The sequence below is a fragment of the Lissotriton helveticus genome, chromosome 6 (assembly GCF_964261635.1).
Source record: "Lissotriton helveticus chromosome 6, aLisHel1.1, whole genome shotgun sequence".
Taxonomy (NCBI): domain Eukaryota; kingdom Metazoa; phylum Chordata; class Amphibia; order Caudata; family Salamandridae; genus Lissotriton; species Lissotriton helveticus.
Window position 1 is genome coordinate 111,945,604 of NC_136067.1, and position 17,371 is coordinate 111,962,974.

General features: G+C 50.5%; 1 protein-coding gene across 2 annotated transcripts in view; it reads left to right on the top strand.

Moving 5' to 3' along the window:
- The window catches only part of LOC144762304 (exportin-5-like), a 2,548,278-nt gene that overhangs the window by 2,030,575 nt on the left and 500,332 nt on the right, over positions 1–17,371 (top strand). The gene's annotated exons all lie outside the window — the stretch shown is intronic.

Here is a 17,371-nt window from a genome sequence, read left to right on the forward strand (position 1 = left end):
ATTTAAGTGTAATATCCCAATGCAAAAAAATTACTGAGTAATATGTAATCTGAAAGAGACAGGTTAGTGATTGATTCCTTACCTTAGAATATCCCCAGGCTTCAGACTTGAGCCTGAACGTTTTGCTAGCAGTACCCCTGCGCGTCAGTAGGTGGTGTTGTGCGGCTCCACGTCCGTCGCTGGCGTCGTATGCGCTGAGATGACATCACGGAGACTACTTAGGCACCACTCATGCGCACTGACGTCAGTTCTTTCTTTTTCTACGCCAGTAAGCGCAGATCCAGTGAGAGCACGTACCTCAGTCATAATTTTTTGACTATCTTTTTGAGACTTTTGCCTCGTGTTTGTTTTCTCTGGTGCGAGTAGGGATGCCTGGTTTCAAGTCAGGCGTGACCTGCCGTCGCATTATGTCGGTGGCGGACTCTCACGACGTCCGTCTCTACTGCCTGGAGCGCGACCATGACTCCCGGTCATGTCTGGACTGTAGGGCTATGGCCCCGAAGGCCTTGAGGCAGCGGCGCCGGAAGTTGCTTCGAAGTTGGGCACTCGTCCCCGTGCCGTTCGAGGTCCAGGGGTCGTTCTCGTGACTGCTCGCGGAGCCGTCATCACCGCTCCTCGGGATCCAAGTCTTCACCCTCGAATTCGGGTAGGAAACGACACAAAAAGAAGTCAAAGAAGCGTTTTCGCTCCCCAACGTCCCTCGATCGGTCCTGTTTTGAATGTGGCTTCTCACCAATAAGCCACACCCAATCACTGCCCTCCCACCTGGGAGGTAAATATATCATTACACCTTTGAATAATGTACAGTTTTAAGCATGTCTTACCACCCCTGGCACAACAAGACTGCAGCACAAAACAAACAGCACCTTTTGAAAAGGAGTTTTATTTAACAAAATGCAAAGACTATCACTTTTAGAATAAGGCTTGGGGTTTATTACATAATACTCTCTAAGCAAAGGCTGACTCAGATACCAAATGCATGAGATTCAAATATATATAGCAAACCTATAATCTACAGGCATGAATCAATAACTGAGCAAACTTATCATCTAAATGGCATGAATCAATAATTATACTGATTAATAAACAAGCAATAACTGATATAAGATAAGATACACTGGACGTCCTGCAAGAGATCAGAAAGATAGATATATATATATATACAGAGTAGAGGATCACTCTGGATGTGCACCTCCCACACCACATAGAAAACACCTCAAACGATCACAGCCACTTGCTCACATCACAATGGCAATAATCACAAAACTCAATACATCACCTGATGCATACACTGCCCACTTCTGGCCGGGGGAAGTCTTCACACAGCCGGGGATCAGAGCTCACCAATCAGGGTTCAATCGAGATAGACACGTCTGCCTTTACTCGGAATCCAAACTTCCACTTCCAACTTCCACCAGACCAGTGGAGGCTCCCCCCTTTAATACAAGTGACAACGTTGGTCGAAGCTTCTAGCAAGCCCCGCCTCCTTTTCCCATCAGATTCCATACCACTCCGTGGCATGGTTGATCAGGCCTTTGCTATGACTTCGAGAAGTAGTCTGCACATTCCTCTGATAAGAACCGGTTTCTACTAGCACACAGAGTGCAGAAAACAAATGAAAGCAAAGCATCACTTCTCACCTAGAAAGGCTCAGAAGATGGAGTCAATCAATCAATCAATCAAGCCATTTGTATAGCGCACTACTCACCCGGGAGGGTCTCAAGGCGCTTGGGGGGAGGGTGCTACTGCTCGAACAGCCAGGTCTTGAGTTGTTTCCTGAAGGCGAGATGGTCCTGGGTCAGCCGAAGGTGGATGGGGAGGGAGTTCCAAGTCTTGGCAGCCAGGTAAGAGAAGGATCTTCCTCCGGCGGTGGCTCTTCGGATGCGTGGTACGGCTGCGAGGGCGAGCTGGTGGACCGTAGCTGGCGGGTGGGCGTGTAGAAGGTCAGGCGGTCGTTGAGGTACTTGGGGCCCAGGTCGTGGAGAGACTTGTGTGCGTGGGTGAGGAGCCGGAACTTGATCCTCTTGTCGACGGGGAGCCAGTGCAGGTTCCTCAGGTGGCTGGAGATGTGGCTGTGTCGGGGGACATCCAGGATGAGTCGGGCAGAGGCGTTCTGGATGCGCTGGAGTCTTTTCTGTAGCTTGGCTGTGGTTCCGGCGTAGAGGGCGTTTCCGTAGTCCAGTCGGCTGGTGACGAGTGCCTGGGTGACAGTCTTCCTGGTCTCAGTCGGGATCCAGCGGAAGATCTTGCGAAGCACAATGAGGAGACGGCGTTGACTTGTCTGGTCATCGAGAGGGAGGGGTCCAGGATGAAGCCCAGGTTGCGTGCGTGGTCGGTTGGCTTGGGTGCGGTGCCCAGGGCTGGGGGCCACCAGGAGTCGTCCCAGGTGGAGGGCGAAGATCCCAGGATGAGGACTTCCGTCTTGTCCGAGTTCAGTTTCAGGCGCTTAAGCATAGGCCACTAATGCAAGATGGCATAAGATTATGCCAAAGCCAATAGGCAAGCCTTGCCATTAAGCCAGATAAAGTCAGAAAACAGAATGGTCAAAGCCAATAATAAGAACTCCTAATTCTCACCACTGACACATTCCTACATAACTTCACACCTTCAAATGCACATCCCACACGCTCTGCTCTTGGCATGACTGTTCCACTCAGTAACCGCTCTCACTGAAAAGACAGCAAGATTACAGAACAGAAGAGAAACAGGCAAATGCAGGACCATCCTACATTAAGGCTAGGGTAAAATAACACACTAAAATCAATTAAAATGGTGATAGTTGGAGGTCATCATAGTGTTCCAGACTTTCACTACAGGTCCTCAGATGCGGACAAGGGGGACAGGGGCTCCGCCCTTGTGGCTCCTTCGGAGCCTGGGAGTCCCGCGGCCTACCCGCCTTACCCGGGTCCGTGGCGACTCCCACACAAATGCAAGAATTCTTTGCTGCCATGGACCGCCTGTTTAGGCCTCGGGCTCCCGCCGGTGTGCCTTAGGGCCCCGCGGTCCTGTGTCAGGATCTTGCTGGTTTGTCGACTACTCCGGCAGATCCAGCCCTGGCGCCGCCTGTGGCTTCGGCCACGGCACCAAGTGGTCCCATGCTGCCGGATTCCGCCTCTGCCCCGGTTCCCGGATGGTGGTGTCCCCGCCTGGGATCCGAATTGGGACACTGCGCTGCCTTGGCAACGGCCGGCACCGCTTACAGCGCCGTTGCCGGTGCTGTTTCTTCCCTCCCCGATCCCTGCATCGCCACCGAGGCCTGTGCCAACTGCGCCGGCTGTGGAGGACGAATGGGAGGGGTCCGAGGACCCTCTTGCTCGTCAGTGTGATTCTGAGCAGGACTGGGTGGACAATTTGGAGGAGGCCGGCGGCCTTGACGTCTCCTCTGATCCGGAGTCTCCCCCCCCCCTCCTGCCCACTATGGAGGAAAGTGCCTCGTATACGGTGGTGCTCCATCGGGCAGCGAGGTCCTTAACTTCGATCTCCCCACGGTGACCCTTAAGACTAATCTCCTTCCTGCGGTGCTCCAGTCGGCGTCCACGTCATCGGAGCCACTCCTGTCCTTTAAAGATGCCCTCACTGAAGTCTTGTTGGGCATTTGGTCGCGGCCAGCCACAGGGGCTCCTGTGGATAAAAACGTCGCCAGGCGTCATCGCCCGGCGCCGGGTGACCCTGCCTTTCTGACCACCCATTCCACTCCTGAGAGTCTAGTCATTCAAGCTTCAACGTCCCAGAGTGCTTTTCCGCCGGATAAGGACTCTACGAAGTTGGAACAGTTTGGCAAGCGGTTGTCCTCTTCGGCCAATACTGCATGCCTTTTGGGCCGCTATTCCCACGCGGTGTGGGATACCGTTGCTGAGGTGTTGCTGTTGCCTCAGTGCCCGGAGGAGGTCCAGACTGTGATGTCTCAGGCTGTGGCTGAGGATAAGGACGCGGCTAGGTTTGCCATTCGTTGTGGTTTGGACACAATGGACTCCCTCGGTAGGGCGATTTCCACGACCATGGCGCTTCGTCGCCATGCCTGGTTGCGTTCCACCGGGTTCTCCCTGGACGTCCAGGGCTCGCTCATGGACATGCCCTTTGACGGCACTTGCCTATTTGGTGATAAGGCCAACACTGCACTGGAGCGTTTTAAGGACTCTCGGGCTACGGCCAAGTCCTTGGACCTTTCCAACATGCGCCCGGTCACGTCTACTTTTCATTGCTTTCGTGGCCGTGGAAGAGGCGCACCATCTCATTCGTTCAGCCAAAAGTCTGCGCAGAACAACTGCCACCCCACGCTGGTGGGTGGCAGGATTCATCATCACCTTCTCCATTGGCGTTCTGTCACTTCTGACAACTGGGTGCTGCAACTCGTCAGGAGGGGTTACTCTGTCCACTTCGAGTCTACCCCCCCCCCCCTCCACCTCCCTCCACCCGGCCATGCCACCTTGATTCGATCACATGTCGGGGGATCCCTTTGCACTTCTCCAGAAGGATGTTATGGCCCTCTTGGCCAAGGGGGCCATTGAGCACGTTCCTGGGCCGGAAGTAGGATGTGGTTGTTATTCCCACTACTTCCTGGGTCCCATAAAGGACAAAGGGGGCTTGCGCCCCATCTTGGACCTCAGGGACGTCAATCACTTCCTCTAGAATGATAAGTTCAAGATGTTGACTCTGGCTCAGGTCTTGGTTGCCCTCGACCCTGGAGACTGGATTGTAGCGTTGGACCTGCAGGATGCATATTTTCACATCCCCGTCCTGCCGGTCCACCAGTGTTACCTGCGGTTCACGGTAGGCCAGGAGCATTTTCAATTTGCTGTGCTCCCCTTCGGCCTTACCAGTGCCCCTTGGGTGCTCACGAAAGTGATGGCGATGGTCGCAGCTTATCTGCGCAGGTCAGGGGTGCCAGTCTACCCCTACCTCGACGACTGGTTGTTGAAGGCGGGCTCACCCCAGGCAGTCGTCGCCCACCTTCAGACTACAGCCGCCCTCCTGCACTTGCTGGGGTTCTCCAACAATGTGCCAAAGTCACACCTGAGTCCCTCTCAGAAGCTCCCCTTCATCGGAGCGGTTCTGGATTCGACGCAGTTGCGGGTTTATCCTCCCGAACAGCGAGTCCGGGATATTCAGGCTATGATTCCGATCTTTCAGCCTCTATCCCAGGTTTCAGTCAGGATGACCCTCCGGCTCCTGTGCCTGATGGCCTCCTGCATCCTGCTAGTGCAACATGCCAGATGGCATGTGTGGGCTCTGCAGTGGGACCTGAAGTTCCAGTGGGCCCAGCATCAGGGCAACCTGTCCGATCAAGACCAGATCTCGGGAGGGTCTGCACAACATTTGCAGTGGTGGCTCACGAATCGCGTTTGGTTCAATGGCAGATCCCTCTCCCTTCCCCAACCGTAGCACACAGCGGTGAAGGATGCGTCCCTCCTGGGATGGAGAGGCCACTTGAGAGAGGCGGAGATCAGAGGCCTCTGGTCTCCGGTGGAGTCCCGGCTCCATATCAACCTTTTGGAGCTTCTGGCGATCCAACACTGAAAGCATTCCCTCCCTCTGTCCGGGGAAGTGTAGTGCAGGTGTTCAAGGACAACACCACCGCCATATGGTATTGCAACAAACAGGGCGGGTGGGGTCGTGGACCCTTTGTCAGGAGGCTCTGCGTCTCTGGACATGGCTGGAACATCAAGGCATTACCTTGGTGGTTCAACACCTGGCAGGTTCTCTGAACGTAGGGTGGCGAACTAAGCCGCCGGTGCATGATGGATCACGAATGGCGTCTGAACTCGGACGTGGCACAAGGTCTCTTTCTGCAGTGGGGAGAGCCTTGGTTAGATCTATTCGCCACCGAAGGGAACGCTCCATGCCATCAATTCTGTTTGTTGGAATTTCCAAGGCGGCACTCTCTCGGCGACACTTTTCGTTGCGAGTGGAGTTGCGGTTTATTGTACGCCTTTCCGCCTATACCACTTCTGCCCAGAGTACTGAAGAAGATTCGGCGCGACCAGGCCCAAGTCTTTCTTGTGGCTCCGGATTTGGCACGAAGATACTGGTATCCCGGGCTACTCAGAATGGCGATTGATCCCCTGGTCCAGGGGACGGTCCTCCACCCGAACCTGCCCAGCCTCCACCTCCATGTGTGGAGTTTGAGTGGCGACAGTTGACATCTTTCGATCTTCCTCCCGAAGTCTGTGATGTCATTCTGACAGCCAGGCGTCCGTCCACGAAAACGGTATACGCCTGCAGGTGAGACAAGTTTGTGGCATGGTGCACAGCAAAGTCTGTCCCTCTTTCTGAAGTCCTTCTGTTCCTTCTTTCTTTGGCCCAGCAGGGCTCTGCTCTGAGCACTATCAAAGGTTATCTTTCGGCCATTTCCGCCTTTCTGTTCAGCCTTCTCTTTTTAAGTCCCCAGTTGTTAACCGCTTTCTTAAAGGTATTACGCACACGTTTCCTCCAGTGCCGTTCATCATACCTCAATGAGACTTAAACCTTGTCTTGATATATGTGTTGTGTACTCCGTTCGAGCCCCTACATAACTGTCCTTTGCGTCTTCTCATTCTCAAGACGGCTTTCCTGGTAGCTATCACCTCTGCCAGAAGAGTGAGTGAGCTCCAGGCCCTTTCTTCTAAACCTCTTTTCCTTTCTGTTCATCCGGACAAGATGGTTCTGAGGACCCATCCTTCTTTCTAGCCTAAGGTTGTCACGCCCTTCCACATCGGGCAGACCATCACTTTGCCCACCTTCTTTTCGCCTCCGCATCGTTTAAAAGAGAAAGACGGGCTCCACCGTCTGGACCCATAACGTGCGCTCTCGTTCTATCTGAAACACACACAACAGTTCCGGGTGGATGACCAGCTCTTTGTTGGCTACGTGGGCGCCAAAAAAGTTTGGGCCGTGTGTAGGAAGGTAGATCCCTGACTATGGTTGCCCCCAACTTTTTGCCTGGTGTTTTGCTGGTTTTCTGACTTAGTTGACCTGAGGCCCTGCTATTCAGGACCCCAGGCCCACTGCTCTCTCTGTTAAAATGGATTCCATGTACCCTAGGTACATATCCAATTGGATACTGAGTCACCTTATCAGTCCCTGTACAGTATACCTTAGGTATCCAGGGCATAGGTGTACCCAGGGCCTACCAGGGGCTGAAGCATGTATTATGCCACCCCTGGCTGGCCATCCAAAACTGACACAACTGGCTGCTTGACAGCTGGGAGCAAGGTGGTGTAATCACCCTTTGCTTTAGATATAGTATACCTATATCTAAACCTAAAATGGGCACACAGATCTCCTATCAGTCACTCCTATGGCAGGCCTTAACAATCCTGAAGGCAGAGTGCTTGGAATCGTGTGAGATGGTGCCAGCACCGTCCCAGACAGGATTTTGTGTATCCTAGGTAGGCAGGGCTTTAGAGGAAGGTGACTGCAAGTGGCACCCCGGTGCTCACTGTGCATATGCCGGCTTGAACCAGTTCCAGGGGCACACCAGCCCCTGAGCTGGGGAAAGTCCGGCAGGGGAGAGGGGTGTAACCACCCCCCTCCTAGTCCCACCCATAGGGCAGGACTTAGTCGCGTGCCAGCCCCTTTTCTCAGGATAAAGGTAGGAGCAGGCCCCCTTCCAAATCTGATCATCTTTGAATCCTGAAACTACTTTCTGCGAAAGGAACTCAAGACTTCTTCCTAAGATTTCTCCCTTGTGACTAAGGAGTAGTCACCCTGCACCCGCAGGCACCATCCAAGCATCGCGGTTTGCTGTAAGTCTCTCCTCCGGATCAAGACTGCCCAGCTCGACGAGAACCGGCTTCCCTGGCACCTCTGACCTCTACCTGCATCATCAGCCCAGCTGAGATTTGTGGGTTTGACGAGACCTCGAGGGACCGGCCATCTTCAAGACTGCACGACGCTTGCCCAGCACGACCACTGGGGGATCCTCACGTGAGTGCTTTGGGGTTCAAGAAGCCCCGACCCTGAGCAGCTCCAGCACCGAAGTCCAGCCCCCTTGCATCCACGAGATCTGCGTGGGGCCCTTCTGCTCTTTGCTGCTCACCGCGTGGTCCAGGTCACTTGCCCGTTGGCTAGTGGCCCTTCTGACGACGAACCACGACGACAACACCGCTGGTCTGGTTGCTCCAGACTGGCCCTTGCTCCCCTCCAACAGAGGAGCACCCCGGACCCTCCTGGTCCACTCCAGACGCCATTTTGAGTCCACCGCGTGGGCTTGCATTTGCCAAGAGTTGTTGCCCCAATCCTGGGTACAGCGACGTCAACAGCAGATACCTTCGTGGGACAGCTCGCCCCTCCATCCTGGTCGCCGACAACGCCTCCTGGTCCGAGAGACTGCAGAGCCCAGCGTCGCCCACTCACCTGGTCGAGGTGACTTCACCCGGTGCCATCCTGGTGCCCACCTAATCACTGGCTAGTGATTCAGGACTTGGTCCCCTCTGCTTACAGGCATCCATCTTCAGCGATCCAGGCTTGGATCACCACGAACTTCATCACTGGTCGCCTGCCAGCAACTTTTTCCTTCAGGCTCCATAGACTGCAACGAGGATTCCCGACGTCTTTTCAGACCTATGCAGCCGCAGCCCCTGGGCTAGGTAACCTGAGCATTTCGGTGCTCCAGCATAGCCTAACTATCTAAGTGTCCAGATCCTTTTTCGTTTCAGCTCTACCTAGTCGGATTCGTCCGATAACACTAATTTTGCATTTACTAGTATCCATAGACTTTGTCCCGCATTACGCGTGAGAGTTCCCACTCTGCACACGACGTCCCTAGGCCTCCTGCTTGTAATCTGAAGGTTCAGTAGAATAGTCCTAGCGATCCCAAAGCCTATGAGAGTAGTACTTACCTGCTAGTAAATTCGCATTCCACTTGTGTAGTATATGGTTTTTCGTGCCCCTCGGGCATTTGTGTAAATTGTGCGACTTTCAGTATTTCTTTAAGAGTTTTGTATTGTGCTTAGCTCCCTGACTAATAAAGAGTTCAGGGTAGACTTGTTATAAATAAATATACTTTATTTTCATAACAACTTGTGTGGTGTCCTTTCACTTGGTGTTCAAGGGGTAAATGTGATGGTAAAACAGCTGGCTTAACACGCCCTCTAGAGTTTAGCCTAAAGACTGCTCGTGCCCATGCTACTAGGATAGCTGGTCTATCAGGTTGACTTACAACCAATCATCAATAAGGGTCGTTGTAATGATACATAGTGATCACTAGAATAGTGAGCACTGCATATCAGGCCAACTTCTCACATTGGTGAGCAGCGGTTGGGATTTGAGCTTGCTGTTGTTTTACCACACGTATCCTAAGAATATCATTTGAAAGATCTCATAAGTACCAAGGTAAATATAACTTAGCTTAGAATACTCTGAGTTCTACTGAACCAGCTGTTGTAGTTCAACAGGGCTTAGCACACCCTGACTACAACTCTTAGCAAGGGATCAGTAGGCAAACAAATAGTGTAGGTAAGTGCACCACTTACACCTCACTAGAAAAGCATGTCTACCCATGGAGAGTCTTCAGAGACTCCCCTAGTGGCTAGTGACCTTCCACAGGTCATCTCAAGATATGCAGCTCTCAGTTTCCAGGAGATGAGACAAGTGTGTACCTCCAGGAAACTGAAACAGGGGTCTAACCCCACCATTCGCTTTCTGATAGGTCTCTTAGAGACATATGATGCTAAGAAAGCTTCTCATACAGATGGGAATATGCCAGTCTTAGAGGGTACCCTTGGTGATCCAGACCTCCTTGACACTGAAAATGCAGTTGAGGAGGAGGAAGCAGATTAACTCTCTGGGGATGAGGCAGACAACAGGCCTGAACTAGTCAGCAGACTTACTAGGGCCAACTTAGACCTACTTAGGGAAGGATCTGGGGGACCCCCAGTACTGACCTTAATGAGGCCTAACCTTGGAGTTAGGAGAGATAGATCTCCTTTTAGGGACTCCAATAGATCTCTGCACTCTAATGCCTCTTCCCAGAGGAAAAGGAATTCTCCCCAGAGGAGATTGACTTCCCCTCAGAGAAGAGAGCATGAAGCAAGGATGAAGCAGGCTAATCTAAGGATTGAAAGGGAAGAACTTGCCCTGGCCAAAGAGAAGCTTGCCTTTGCTAGAGAGCAGCAGATGAGTGGGACAGTTCCCACTGGTGGCAGCAATCTCCCTAGAGATAAAGAAAGGAGTTTAGATACTAAACACCTGAGTAAGATAGTGCCCCCCTTTAAACAAGGGGATGACATCCACAAATGGATGGCTGCTCTGGAGAGGGCCTGCACTGTCCAGTGCATCCCCCATAGTCAGTGGGCAGCTATACTGTGGCTCTCCTTTGAAGGCAAAGGTAGAGATAAGCTCCTCCCTACTAGAGTTGAGGATGCTAATAATTACCAAGTCCTGAAGAGTACACTGATTGATGGGTTTTGCTTAACAACTGAGCAGTACAGGTTGCTGTTCAGGGACACCCAGAAAATTCAGTCTCAGGATTGGGCTGACTTTGTTGATTGTGCCACTAAGGCTTTGGAAGGCTGGCTACTGGGTAGCAAGGTTACTGACTTCACAGGATTGTATAATCTTATTATGAGAGAGCAAGTCTTAAATAATTGTCAGAACCAGTTATTACACCAGCACCTGGTAGACTCTGATCTGTCCTCTCCACAGGAATTGGGTAAGAGGGCAGACAAATGGGTCAGAACCAGGGTTAGGCCTAAGAACCAAGGTGGTGACCAGAAGAAGGAATCAACCAAGCCTCAAGAGAAGGGTGGGAATAAATCTACAGATCAAACCACATCAGGGCCCCAAAAATCCTCTTAGGGGGGTGGGTCCCAGAATCCTTCCAATACCCAGAAGAAACCTTATTGCCAAACCTGCAAGCAGGTGGGTCATTGGAAAACTGACAGCAGTTGCCCAAAGAACCCCAATAAAGAGAACATACCCCCAAGTAACATTCCCAAGCCCCCTGTTACTACTAGTAGTAATCCCCCAGGTGGTGGGAGTGCCCCCAAGAATTTGGGTGCATTTACTTTGGGAGTTCCTGGGGACTCTAGCCTAACCAGGTCCCCTGACTTAGATACTCTTGTCTGTGAAAATGGCATGGGGTTTGCCAACTTCACTGCTTGTCCCAACACTTTGAGCAAGTACAGACAGGAGCCCCTCATCAATGGTATAAAAGTTGAGGCCTATAGAGATACAGGGGCTAGCATCACCATGGTAACTGAGAGCCTAGTCCCCTCAAGGCAACTTTTACCTGGTGCCACATACCAGGTGACCAATATTGATGGAGTACAGAGAGATCATCCCATGGCAGTGGTAAATCTCAGCTGGGGAAGTGTCACTGGCCCCAAGAGAGTGGCAGTGTCATCAAACTTGCCTGTAGATTGCCTACTGGGGAATGATTTAGAAATCTCAGCCTGGGCTGAGGTAGAGCAAGAAACCCATTTCAAAATGGTAAACCTCCATGGTAAGGTTAGTGGGGCAGTGATAGCCACAGCCCCAGTCCAAGATGTCCTCCCTGAACAGGTCAGGAGGGCTGTGCCAGTCACAGCCCAATCTCAGACAACTTCCTTCCCAGAACAGGTTGGCAAGGCTGTGATGGTAACAGCCCATACCCAAACTGAGTCCCCTCCTGAAAAGGTTGGGAGAGTTGTGATGGCCACAGCTCAAACTCAGACAGATAATAGTGTTGTGAAGCCTGAAACTATGGATCACTCCACTCAGACAGAGAGCATTGAGGAGGAAGAGAAATCTCCCTCCCACCAGACTTGAGGAAAGGATCAGCCTCCTCAGGGAACTGATCTGACCCCTTGTGAAGAAACCGCCCCAGAGGTAGTCAGGCCTAGCCTGGCAGAACCCCTGATGTCAGTGGACCCTTCCAAGGTGGGACCCGGTCTGGAGCAGGTAACCTGACCCTCTCTACCCTGCCTCAGTCAGCCCAGGGCTGTCGAGGTCAGGGAGGCCAGTGGTGGACCCCAAAGGGCCCCCTGTCCAAAGGAATTCCCCAATCAGCAGATTAAGGGCACTGTAGCTAGTAGTCCTAGCCAAGTGAAAATAAAACCAACTCCTGAGGGATCCCCCTTAAATTTAGTTAGGATGAACACTGTTGGGCACAGCCAAACCTGGGACCTAAGGGCCCCAAACCTGACCTGTCCCTCCAGTAAGCCAAACAGAGGGACCCAACCTCCAGCTGTAGGTAGCCAGAGGTTGACCCTGAGAGCTCAAAACAACTCAGTCTTGGAAAGAAAGGCCTCTATGGTGGATAATGATTGGAGGAAGCTGAGCCCAAAATTAGTGGGGCCTCACTTCAGTACTCCATTTCAGCACCAGCCTTTTACTTTGCCAAAACACACCACAGGTAGAGATTCCCTATGGTGGAGACCCTCAGATACCCTTAGGGTGAGGGATTGCTTAGGTGACCATGAAATAGGGGGTAACCATGCCAGTGCTGGTACTTCCTTATATGGCCACTTAGGCAATATAGGCTTACCTGTCAAGGATAGCCTTATCTCCTTTCGTTTGGGGGGTGGGAGGGGGGTTATGTAGGAAGGTAGATCCCTGACTATGGTTGCCCCCAACTTTTTTCCTGGTGTTTTGCTGGTTTTCTGACTTAGTTGACCTGAGGCCCTGCTATTCAGGACCCCAGGCCCACTGCTCTCTCTGTTAAAATGGATTCCATGTACCCTAGGTACATATCCAATTGGATACTGAGTCACCTTATCAGTCCCTGTACAGTATACCTTCGGTATCCAGGGCATAGGTGTACCCAGGGCCTACCAGGGGCTGAAGCATGTATTATGCCACCCCTGGCTGGCCATCCAAAACTGACACAACTGGCTGCTTGACAGCTGGGAGCAAGGTGGTGTAATCACCCTTTGCTTTAGATATAGTATACCTATATCTAAACCTAAAATGGGCACACAGATCTCCTATCAGTCACTCCTATGGCAGGCCTTAACAATCCTGAAGCAGAGTGCTTGGAATCGTGTGAGATGGTGCTCTGGCATGAGCTGAGCCTGTCTGCGGCTTTCGGGATCTATCCCTTAGCCGTTCCCATGATAGCGTCAGACCATATACTCTTAAGTGCCTTATAATCCTCGTGGTTATGGTAACTTTGGTCTGACAATATCTAAACATGTCGTGTAAGGTGTCATACGTTTTGGAATACTACCCCCTCGCCAGTTCTGGCGACGGGGGTAGCATTCCACCCCTCTAGAGGGAGAAGACATGTTGGTAACCTGTAACCCTGGTTAAAGTCAGACATAGCCTCAGCTCCACAAGATGGATGCTGCCACCGAGACACAAGTCTGCCCTCCTGCTGCTGGGAGTCCTTCCAGCGCGGGAGGCATGGACAAAGGGTTTCCTGTCAGGGGCGGTGCCAGCACCGTCCCAGACAGGATTTTGTGTATCCTAGGTAGGCAGGGCTTTAGAGGAAGGTGACTGCAAGTGGCACCCCGGTGCTCACTGTGCATATGCCGGCTTGAACCAGTTCCAGGGGCACACCAGCCCCTGAGCTGGGGAAAGTCCGGCAGGGGAGAGGGGTGTAACCACCCCCCTCCTAGTCCCACCCATAGGGCAGGACTTAGTCGCGTGCCAGCCCCTTTTCTCAGGATAAAGGTAGGAGCAGGCCCCCTTCCAAATCTGATCATCTTTGAATCCTGAAACTACTTTCTGCGAAAGGAACTCAATACTTCTTCCTAAGATTTCTCCCTTGTGACTAAGGAGTAGTCACCCTGCACCCGCAGGCACCATCCAAGCATCGCGGTTTGCTTTTTTTTATTTTTTTTTTTTTTTATTTTATTTTCACCTGGTATAAGACAGCAAAACATTCAACATAGTTTCAATTCATCAAGCAAATACAAAATAAAACATGAATTAATCAGTTGTTTCAATTTGTCAATTAAAGTAGCTAAGCATAAAATCATAAAAACACAGGAAGACATATAATGGTCTTGAGTATATCAGTTCATTTCTAGGTTCCCCCAAATTTTCTCAAATTTCTTTAGCGATCGGACACCCCTAAATTCTGCCAGCGTACATTCCATAATTTTGATTTCATTAACCAGGTACCACCATTCCAAAGCGTTGGGTTGGTTGGGGTTAATCCAGGCCCTGGCTAAAGTTAATTTGGCACAGGAAAATAAGATTGATAGCAGTATATAATGTGGTTGACTTGTCAAGTGTGGGCCTAATATTACCATCGGTGCTGTTATTGATGAGCTAAGAATATTTTTTGTGGTTAAGATTTTTCCCACTTCTTCCCAGAATTTCCCTAATTTCGGACATGAGAACAACATATGGACTAGATCTGCCGCATACTCGTCACATTTCGGGCATTTAGTTTTTTCTCTCATAATGTTGTTTGAAGGCCATTTAGAGAATTTTTCTGGGGTATAATATAGCATGTATATGGTTCTGTATTGTTGTAATCGTAAACTAGATGATCTTACATGATCATGAATATTAGTATAGGATTTAATTATTTGTTTTCCTGTTAAATTAGTTCCGAGTTTTAGATTCCATTTATTAGCTAGTGTGTCGTTATCGTCAGATCTTAAACCTATAAAGAATTTATATGCCGAGCTGATTATTGATTTCTCTTTTTTAGAGTTTAAGAGGTCCCAAATACCCCCGCTCGACAAGGTGTTAATTCTATTCTTCCGCACTAAAAAGTCGTATATTTGCATATATTTAAATCTGTGTATATTGGACAGTCCATATAATTGCTTTAAAGTAAGAAAATCCAGTATGCCTTGAGAATTATATAAGTCGCCTAGAACCATAATTCCTTTCAGTTGCCACCTACGAAATTCCCCGTCGCTAAATATATTGGGCAGCCCGGGATTGTCCCACAAAATTAATTGTGAGTGGAATATAGTGGTTTTACAGTGACTAAGTATATCCTTCCATATTCTTACTATGTCTCGCACGGTCTTAAATTTAACCCTTTTGTAGAAGTTAGGATCTGTAACACGAAGAAAAAATTGTTTAGCATCTCCCTTTAGTGATAAATGATGATAGAAAAGTAGGTCTTCTACATTTAGTAGTGATCGAATACGTCTTATAAAAGAAGCCCAAAAGTATAATTTCATGTCGGGAAAGTTAAGACCACCAGTTCCTATTTGGTTTTTCAACATCTTTAACGACCTCCTAGCTTTCTTATACCCCCAAATAAAGTTGCAGAAGATCCTATCTAATTGTTTGAAAAAAAGCCTATTCTGTGCCAAAGGAATTGATCTAAATAAATATAAATATTTAGGTATGATTTTCATTTTTATCAGATTTATTCTACCGATTAGATTTAATGGAAGTCGGTGCCAATTTTTTTAATTCGTAGTGGTAGTTTTCATTAAATTTTTATAATTAATGGTATTGAGTTCTTTGATATTTGAGGTTTGCTGTAAGTCTCTCCTCCGGATCAAGGCTGCCCAGCTCGACGAGAACCGGCTTCCCTGGCACCTCTGACCTCTACCTGCATCATCAGCCCAGCTGAGATTCGTGGGTGTGACGAGACCTCGAGGGACCGGCCATCTTCAAGACTGCACGACGCTTGCCCAGCACGACCACTGAGGGATCCTCACGTGAGTGCTTTGGGGTTCGAGAAGCCCCGACCCTGAGCAGCTCCAGCACCGAAGTCCAGCCCCCTTGCATCCACGAGATCTGCGTGGGGCCCTTCTGCTCTTTGCTGCTCACCGCGCGGTCCAGGTCACTTGCCCGTTGGCTAGTGGCCCTTCTGACGACGAACCACGACGACAACACCGCTGGTCTGGTTGCTCCAGACTGGCCCTTTCTCCCCTCCAACAGAGGAGCACCCCGGACCCTCCTGGTCCACTCCAGACGCCATTTTGAGTCCACCGCGTGGGCTTGCATTTGCCAAGAGTTGTTGCCCCAATCCTGGGTACAACGACGTCGACAGCAGATACCTCCGTGGGACAGCTCGCCCCTCCATCCTGGTCGCCGACAACGCCTCCTGGTCCGAGAGACTGCAGAGCCCAGCGTCGCCCACTCACCTGGTCGAGGTGACTTCGCCCGGTGCCATCCTGGTGCCCACCTAATCACTGGCTAGTGATTCAGGACTTGGTCCCCTCTGCTTACAGGTATCCATCTTCATCGATCCAGGCTTGGATCACCACGAACTTCATCACTGGTCGCCTGCCAGCAACTTCTTCCTTCAGGCTCCATAGACTGCAACGAGCATTCCCGACGTCTTTTCAGACCTATGCAGCCGCAGCCCCTGGGCTAGGTAACCTGAGCATTTCGGTGCTCCAGCATAGCTTAACTATCTAAGTGTCCAGATCCTTTTTCGTTTCAGCTCTACCTAGTCGGATTTGTCCGATAACACTAACTTTGCATTTCCTAGTATCCATAGACTTTGTCCCGCATTACGCGTGAGAGTTCCCACTCTGCACACGACGTCCCTAGGCCTCCTGCTTGTAATCTGAAGGTTCAGTTAAATAGTCCTAGCGATCCCAAAGCCTATGAGAGTAGTACTTACCTGCTAGTAAATTCGCATTCCACTTGTGTAGTATATGGTTTTTCGTGCCCCTCGGGCATTTGTGTAAATTGTGCGACTTTCAGTATTTCTTTAAGAGTTTTGTATTGTGCTTAGCTCCCTGACTCATAAAGAGTTCAGGGTAGACTTGTTATAAATAAATATACTTTATTTTCATAACAACTTGTGTGGTGTCCTTTCACTTGGTGTTCAAGGGGTAAATGTGATGGTAAAACAGCTGGCTTAACACGCCCTCTAGAGTTTAGCCTAAAGACTGCTCGTGTCCATGCTACTAGGATAGCTGGTCTATCAGGTTGACTTACAACCAATCATCAATAAGGGTCGTTGGAATGATACATAGTGATCACTAGAATAGTGAGCACTGCATATCAGGCCAACTTCTCACACCGTGGACAAACGGACAATCTCTCGGTGGGTAGTTCTCTGCATCAAGGCCTGTTACTCGTTGGCTAAGAAGGAGCCTCCTGTGGGGCTGCGTGCCCATTCCACCAGGGCAACAGCAGCCACTACTGCCTTGGGAAGCGGCGTTCCCTTGCAGGACATTTTTGAGGCAGCTACGTGGGCCTCGCTGCACACGTTTACCAAGCATTACTGCCTTGATGGTCAAGTCCGGAGAGACTGCTTCTTTGGCCGTTCTGTTCTCCGTGACTTTCTGGTGTAAACATATTCACAGACCCACCACCGGGGTTGGCATTGCTGGGGTATCTTTACTAAGGTAAGGAATCTATCACTAATGTGTCTCTTTCAGATGCACAAGTTACTACTTGTGTAACGATATATCTGTAAGAGACTTTAGTTAGTGATAGATTCCTTACCGCCCCACCCATCCTCCCCGTTCTGCAAACTGCTTTCTAGGGTTAAGGTCATCCCTTTCAGGGCCCTAGTTTCATGGCATCAGTGGTC